Here is a 6187-nt window from a genome sequence, read left to right as displayed (position 1 = left end):
ATGAGAATGAAAAATCTTGAACAGGCTATCAATCACCAGTCATTGGAAATCTCTTCGGAAACTTATTCTGTCTAATTGCTCAAATCTGAAAGCAGTTTCATATATCCCTTGTACAGTAGAAGAGTTATATGTAGATGGAATTGTAATAAATGAATTGCCGCCATTAAAGGATTTTTCCAGATTAGAAATATTGAATCTTAAGGATTGTTCAAGGCTACTGAGTCTACCAGAGAGTACTTGCGAGTTGAAATCTCTTCGAGAAGTTATTCTCTCCAATTGTTCAAATCTCAAAACAGTTCCCTATATCCCAGTGCAGTAGAACTGTTTTATATAGATGGAACTGCAATAAGAGAATTGCCATCATTAAAGCATCTTTATAGACTAAAACAACTGGATCTTGAAAGTTGTTCAAAGTTAGAGCGTCTCCCAAACAGTATTTGTCAGTTGAAATCTCAAAAGTTGTTCTTTCCAATTGTTCAAATCTCAGAACGGTTCCATATATCCCTCGTACAGGTACAAAAAAATGGTTGTATTTAGATGGAACTGCAATCAAAGAATTGACATCATTAGGGCACCTATTTAGACTAGAAACATTGACTTTTAAAAACTGTTCAAGGCTTGAAAGTCAACCGGATAATATTTGTGAGTTGAAATCACTTCAATCTCTCTCTCGTTCGGATTGTTCAAAACTTGACAGATTGCCTAAAAGCTTGGGAAATTTAAAAGCATTGGAGATACTTGAAGTCGAGGGAATTCCTATAAGAGAATTACCATCATCTATAACATGTGCGAAAAAACTTGCAATTTTATCTTTCTCTAGATGTAGGAATCTGGAGGTGCTGAATTTCCTAGTGTATCTTTTCACGAGCTGCTGCTTGTGGAAACTAGATCTGACTGACTGTTGTATCGAAGTGTTACCTAACGATCTTGGCCGAATACGCCCACTACATATTTTATATCTGGGCCGAAACAATTTTGAGAGCCTACCAGTGAGCATCAAAGACGTCTCTTGCTTGTTTAGGCTTGATTTAAGCAATTGCGAGAAGCTTAAATCCTTACCGGAGCTTCCACAGCAGTTGCTAACAATAGAGGCATAGGGTTGCACCTCACTTGAAGCATTATCAGGTTTACCAAGTCGATGCCTAAGTATGTGGGCTCTGTTCGAGAGCATTAGCTTCATCGTTTCAAACTGAAATTACATGGACTCCCAGATTTGACAGATGCTCTACTCAATATTCAGAGAAATGCAAATTTTTGGATTCTACCTGAAGAAGCATTAAGTTTATCTCTCTCTTTCTTTCCTTTCATATGATACTCAATATTCACATTTCATAATAATAACTAATTTAAAAAAAAAAAATTAATTATATATAAGCTCTTATGTTTTGATATTACTATTATTAACTAATAATATATTTTAATTTTAATTATAACTAATAAATAAATAAATTATATCATTCAAATCAGATTTAATGTTATTCAATAATTTAGCTATTTACATTAAATAAACTGGATGTTATATTTTTATGATAACTTTTAATAATGATAAGTTATATTCATAAATTATTAAGAATATTTTATTCATCTATCACCTCTCTTTTAAGCAACAAAAATAAGAACATGTTGTTGCCCTGACCGCAGTGAATGGACCTGTAGTAAGGGCATGTCAACTTAGTACGGTTCATGCTATATATATACACACACCATTGATAGTCGCGGGAAGCGTCACTGAGAACTCAGATTTGGGCCAACCACAGCTGCAAGCACATGGAAGCCATTTTCTGCCCACCACCGCAAGATCATATAGCATTGGATTCATTATTATTAAACTGAAATGATGTTTTGCAAATGAATCTAGTGGTATTTAAGCTTAATTCTCATAAAATTTATATAAGAACACACACACACACACACACACACACACACACACACACACACACACACACATATATGTTAGTGTTTTTGTCATCTTATGATCCATTGTGCACACACTTCTAAAGGTAATCACCTTTACAAGTGTGAGTACCTTTGCCTATGAGTGTTCATATCGTTTCTGGTAGATATTTTTCTTCAAATCACACTTCACGTATTTGTTTGTCTTCTGGACAAAATTATTCCTTGATTGATTCTCTGACTTATTCTTTACACTTGTCTCTTGTTTATTTGCTGAATAAGAAAAGGAATATTTCTCTTGTTTATGGTCCTAAAATGTCTTGTGAAAAAAGAAAGACATAAAAGTTAAAGTTTAACCTTTTTGTCCCCCATCCTTTAACATGTTGATCCTTTATATTCTCCCGTTTTATATTGTTTGATAAGAAACCATATTACATTGTTCTGCCTCTTTGAATATTCTCCGAGGTTCTTGTTTTTGTTAAGATTTCTTCTATGCTTTGGTAGACTTTAAATTACCCTCATCACTTATCTTTATGTTAGATCTTAGGTTGTTGTTTTTCCTTTGTGAGAAGAGCTTGAGTGTAAGCTACTGTCCTATCTTCATTGTTGAACCTTGAGAAGAACTCTTCTTCAACATAACGATGATTATGCATGTGAAGCTTATTGTGATGGCTTGACGTTCAACCAAAGAAGATTGAATCACTGTTTAGAAAACAGGGAGTGTTTTACTACTATGGTTATCTTGCTTTGTATTTGAACTCATAAGTATTTCATAGTGAATTGCTTCTTCTGAAAGTGGTCACATGGATATAGGCTTGATGCCAAACCATGTAAAAGTGAGTGTGTTCTTTACTTATTTTTACGTATGTTTTAATTCAATTATTCTCAACTCATTTGCATTAAATTGAATAAGTAACCCATTCAACGTAAGTTTTAATCACTTGGTAACCTCTTTAAAACTTACAATTGATATCAAAGCGGGTTCTGAAAAATTATTTCAGTTAGTCCTTGCTTGTTTGTAAATTCTTTTCTTGTGTCTGGTTGAACATATCAGTTCGTTTTTGTTATGTGTGATCACCTCTTTTTGTGTGACCATATTTTTTGTTATTATTATTTATTAAACAAAAGTATCACTTCTTAGAACCTTAGGACCTATTAAATTTTCCCCAAAACTGGGAGACTAAGGGTGCGTTTGGTTTAGTATTTTGGATAGGATTTTAGGGATAGTATTGGGTTATTAGATATGGGAGTATTACGAGGTAAATTTTAAAAATTTGTAAAAAAGCCCTTAGGTTTACTAATTTAACTAAAGACCCTAACATATAAAATGATAAAAACACCCCCACTACTTGCAGCATCAGATTCCGGCCACCACCATCGGAATCTGGCCGGAAAATTTTGTTACGGCACAGACTTGTCGGATCTATGCCGTAACACGTCGTTATGGCCTTTTCCGGCCAGATCCATCATGGATCTGGCCGGAAAAGGCCAGATCTACGGTCCGTTATGGCTGTCAACGGTCGAAAAAGGCCAAACGAGGGCCATCTTTGGCCGTCAACGATGGCCAAAGATGTGGCCGTCGTTTTCGATCAACGACAGCCATTTCTTTGGCCATTGCTGACGGCCAGATCTGTGGTGGATCTGGCCGGAAAAGGCCACAGCGGTGAACTTCCAGCCATTTCTGGTCGGAAGTTAGGCCGTTGTATAGATTCCGGCTATCACCGACGGTGGTTGCTGGAATCTGACAAGTTGGGTTGATGGGGGTGTTTTTGTTAATTTTTAAACTTTTTTTTAGGGGGTATTTAGTGAAATTAATAACCTTATGGGGTTAAAAATAATTAAAAAAATAAGATAATATTTTTATAATATTGTACCAAACGCTATTTGGAGAATAGGATCCAAAATAGGGATAAAAATATTAAACCAAACATGCACTAAAATGTTATTTAACACATCATTATACGTGATGCACACGTGACATGGTCAGGTGAAACTCCTGCTGCTTAAAGCTCCTCTTCGTTCGAATCAGTGAGGTGGAATCTCAAGTTTTACTCTAATTGAACTGCTCTCGTGTGTCGTTTAGGAGCTAGAGAGAAGGCATTGAAGAGCGCGGGACATGGGGTTTAGGCACTGTTGTTTCGCGGTAAATTTTTGTTGTTGTTGATTGCATTATCAAATCCTAATTCTTCACATGCGCAATCTGTGAGAAAGAGCCAGAGTGAAGGAGAAGACTTGGTATGTAAAACCCCATTATTTACTGTTATTGCCTTTGATCGATTAATTCTTTATTTAATTTGTTTTTTTTATTGATTTTTTGTTGTTAATGTTGAATCCGCACTGTCTAATTCTTAGTTTTTAGTAAATAATTTCACTGAATCCGACCCTTTTTTTGAATCCACATAGATAAATCAGTGAATGAATATTGTAGTTACATGAATAGGCGTCGTAAAATCAATTGCTAGCGAGGAACTGTACTAGGGATCAATACTTTTAAGTAAAAATCACACTTGAAGTCAAGCAGATGATAGGATCGTAATATTTTTAGAGTTTTTCAAATCCTGACTGGCCGGTCAATTATTAGCAGATGTTAAATAAACTCTGTTTTGTCTTAAAAATGATGATTCAATAGATTTTCGGATTTATTTCATATTGTGATGAGATTTGAATATTTCAGTCAACTAGTAATGTTTTTGCTGTGTGAATTCTCTGTATGAATCTGTCCAATATTCATAAGAATATGATTAGCGAACTAATCATATTATAAAATAAAATAATAGGATTATGGCAAATTGAATTTTCGAAGAAAGATCAAGTAACCTCCAGATGGTAGAGACAATATGAATTGTGATGGGTTGGAACATGGGTGCAAGGTGGGTAGAGGAGGGAGTGGCAAATTGAATTTTTAAAGAAGATCAATGGATGATAAGGATCAATTGTATGAATAGTTTAAGTAAAATATTTAAGTTACTCTCACCGAACCCTTACGAATTATGATTGAGAGTATTTTAAGTTTCAGGCCAGCCATGTTTTGCTGATGCGAACAAATGAAAACATTAAAACAGAAGAAGGTAAGGCAACTTGTAGGAAAAAAAAATGAAAGTAGCAATCAAATAGTGGAATATAAAGTCAATTACCCAATTTGAATAGTGATTACAGTATCATGTCCTTTTAATTGCTTACACTCAGTTTGAATATTGAAGGGTCCATTCAGATTTTTGTTGTGCATCCAAGGAGGAAAGACATACAATTCTGCAAGGTGAAAAAGTATGGAGTCAAGTTGTTGTACGCCAAAGATAATGATTTGAGAAGAGATGTAGGAGTGGACAGAGAGCAGAGATTGAATGCTATAAATTGCTCTGATGATGACTGTTTGAGCTGCTGTCTAGGTTTCTGACCGCGACATAGAAAAATAGATGATTACAAGAGATTAGGTGAAACTTTAGATAGATATTCCCCACATTCAGAATTATACAAGCAACAAGTGACAATTCCCTAGTAAGTTGCATTAAATTAAATGTCCAAAAAAAGAAAAAAAAAATTATTACATATATATATTTTTTCAAGCCTTGTTTGTATGGACTTTTTGTGCCTTAACGTGTATGCTGATAACTAGTAAGAATCATTCTCATAGCTATGCGTTCTTTCTTCTACAATTAGGTAAGTGGACTCAAACATTGAATTTAATTTATTTATTTTATGAAATCATTACATGTTAAATCTTCTATTCAACTCTTTTTAGCAGTGTTGGATAATTCTCTTACTCTATTAAGCCTCGTTATCTGCAGCTATGTATTACTCTTTGCCATGCATTTTCAGTTTTAATTCATGTTTGGTAGATATAATTAGGAGTAAGACTCATTACGTTCCCTTGACTAGGTGTCATCTTGTTATTTAATCTATAAATTTTCCTCATACTTCAACGACCAAAAAAAAAATCTTTTTTAATTTTTGACATGTTAAACCTTTTAAAAATTATCCTTTAATAGTTGCTTATGTTTATTCCTAAATTATTTCCATGTGGGTTCTAATATGATTTATAGGTGAAGCATTAAACATGTCCTATATTTTTAGGTTGGTTTATAACCCACGTAAATCGTCCAATTGTTATTAATAATTAAGAACAGAATTGGGAGGCATAATTAATAAATCTCACATGATTATGACTTTTTATTTTTTTAAAATGATTATACAATGAACTCAAGTCATAATGCATGGAAAATGATCTTGCATTATTTATTCACATGTAAAAATAACATAGGACCGTGTTTTTATTTCTATTATTGATGTAAATTTT

General features: G+C 33.8%; 1 protein-coding gene across 1 annotated transcript in view; it reads left to right on the top strand.

Moving 5' to 3' along the window:
- The window catches only part of LOC116139078 (disease resistance protein RPP2B-like), a 40745-nt gene that overhangs the window by 33955 nt on the left and 603 nt on the right, over positions 1-6187 (top strand). The window lies entirely within an intron of this gene.

Source organism: Pistacia vera, unplaced genomic scaffold (genome assembly GCF_008641045.1).
Source record: "Pistacia vera cultivar Batoury unplaced genomic scaffold, PisVer_v2 Contig347, whole genome shotgun sequence".
Classification (NCBI taxonomy): domain Eukaryota; kingdom Viridiplantae; phylum Streptophyta; class Magnoliopsida; order Sapindales; family Anacardiaceae; genus Pistacia; species Pistacia vera.
Note: the sequence above shows the minus strand (reverse complement) of the source record. Positions and strands in the feature narration are given on the sequence as shown.